Source organism: Asparagus officinalis, chromosome 3 (assembly GCF_001876935.1).
Source record: "Asparagus officinalis chromosome 3, Aspof.V1, whole genome shotgun sequence".
NCBI lineage: Eukaryota > Viridiplantae > Streptophyta > Magnoliopsida > Asparagales > Asparagaceae > Asparagus > Asparagus officinalis.
The window spans coordinates 45,912,594-45,915,378 of NC_033796.1; positions in this window are offsets into that span (position 1 = coordinate 45,912,594).

The following is a 2,785-nucleotide window of genomic DNA, read 5'->3' on the forward strand; positions in this document are numbered from 1 at the left end:
AACTTCCTCATAGAAGACCATGACATGACACTTATGTGGATTTTGATATGACACTCATGTAAGCTATAACATGATATTCATGTAGGCTATGATACGGCACTGCACTTATGTTCTGAGATTAGTTGTATTCCTTTTATTATTGTTTCCTGTACTAGAACCTCGGGTTTAGTGGTTAGGGGTTTACAATTTGAGATATAAGGTATATACATGAGGGTTTCCTTGTTTGGATTATTTCGCTCGACGTACCTATTCTCGTGTTGTAAATTTCTAAATACTAAAACCCTCTTTAGTAAGATCAATGATTTTAGATCTATTATGTATTATCTGTATTTTCTTATACAACGAGCCCTGTTCCTTTGGGGTTGGTTGTGATGTTACTCGCTAGCGCTTTGACGCTCATTGTCCCTCCCCCTTTCAGGTAACGAGCCAGGAGCCCGGAGAGTCGCAGGTTGATGGCGATGAATTTTAGCTTCAGCTGTCTAGCTAGTTATATATTTTCTTTTGGAGTTCCACAGTAGACTTGTGTTTAGACATTTGAGAGTCTTGTTCTAGAAGTTGTAAAGGCTGTGTGCCTTATTTCCTTCTTGTCAGATATTTGTATTTGAGACTTGTTGAGTATTCTAGTTTATCTACTCAGATCTTGACTATGTATTTCTGTTTGTTGGATGATGAGACATTAAGTTAATTATTATCATTTCATCAGTCTTCTTGTATTAACTTTTATTTGCTTTTGTACCTACACCTGTTGTTGACTCTACTAGATAGATGTTAATTGTGATGGTGAAACATGTTGTTGCACGGTGTGGTGCATGACAGGTTTGACATTCTTGGTTTCACCTTGGACTGCAGCCTTGTGTGAACCCGGGGCGTCACAATTTGTATCCCGCATTTACAAAATTTTCTCGTCAAACCTGTCAACGTGATATTTTAAAACATTATCAGGAGGAATAAGGAAAAATAATTTCTTATTTTAAAAATTTAAACTGTAAATTTTCTTTAACTTCTGATATTTGGACATCTAGAGCACAAACTGGTTATTTATGTATCACAGCACACTGGATTGATGAAAATTGGTAAATGTTTAAAAGAGTTGTTTCCTTTTATTGTAATTGAAGAGTCACATACTAGTATTAATATTACAAATTTAATAATTGAAGAACTTGTATATGAAACTAGAAATTGATCAAAGAATATTTTCTTTTTTACTAGATAATGCAAGTAATAACAATATAGCTGTTGATTTTATCAAAACAATTCTGTCATTATCATATCATGGTGATCTTTTTCATATTAGATGTATTTATCATATTTTAAATTTAATTGTTTAAAGTGTATTTACTGAAATTAAACCCATGATAGAAAATGTTAGAATAGTTGCTAATATGCATAATGTTTCTGAACAAAGAATTAAAAGATGGAAATAATTTTACAAAAGAAAAAGTTATAAGGCCGGACTAATTCCAAAAGATTTGACCATAGGTGAAATTCCACCTATACAATGTTAAGTGTGGCAATAGATTATAAAAAAATTATAAATAATTTTATAAATTATTATGCTTCTAGTTCTAGCTCTAGTAGCACTTATGGAATAACTGAAAATGAATGGACAATTATATATAATTTAAATAAGATGTTACAAGTTTTTTATGATGCTACAATATTATTATCTGGCTGTTATTATCCAACTGTTACTTTAGCTGCTTTAAAAATTTTAAATATTTAAATTTTTTTAACAAATATCGTATGAATAATACTTTTGGAGCTATAATTTTTTAAATGAAGAGCAAATTTAATAAGTATTTTAGGTCTATTCCTTATATTTTTTAGTTTGAGGGTTCTTATTGATCCATGTTTGAAAGATCTTGGCCTTCGAAGTTTGTTACAATTACAATCATTGTATGGTGGAGAGATTATAAACTTAGATGATGGATCCACTCTTACTGTTACTTCTTATCATTTAGCTATTAGAAATTATTTTCAAACCTTATATGATGAGTATGCAGCTAGACATGGTGTAGCTGTACAACAGTCTACAGCTTCGGCGTCTTCGAGCTCAGGCCAAGGTAAAATTGTAAGTTTTGATAGGTATGCCATGATAGCTGAGTTAACTTGTGGATATGGACTTGGATCTTCATTAGAGGTTTCTGAAATAGATGAATATTTATCTGCTTCTTCAGTTAAATGTCAAGGAAATACTTTAGATATTTTGCAATGGTGGAGAGTATATGGATCAGTTTCATATCCTTATTGTTTTTTATTAGCATTTTCTGTAATTTTTTATGTATATTTTAAAATTTTAAAAGATTTTTAAAAAATAAATTTTTTTTAAAAAGTAAAAAAAACCGGTCCGGCCCGGGGCAATCGGGCTTCGGTTTTGCTCGGCTCGGGCCAGATGGACATGCCTAGTTGTCTCACAATTACTCAATCTCTTAATAGCTCACTTAGCAAAATGACTCTAATCTATACACATTTAATTAATGCTGTATTTTCTTTATGTGATTCTAAAATTAATTAACTTAATGAATGATATTGTAGTGATATTGAAAATTGAGGAAAATAAAATATCAATGTGGGAGATTTGGAGTATTACTTTGCCAATATGATAGATTAAGGAATATATATATATATATAAGAAAAATAAACCAGTCATCGTTTTCATAATTAATATAGATTTTCTGAAATATATCCAATATGTAAGTAGAGGTTACTTGAACTTGCACGAGTCTGTCACCAGACTCACCACGCATCCATAGTTCTACAATCTGCTCGTCTACAAACGTTTTCC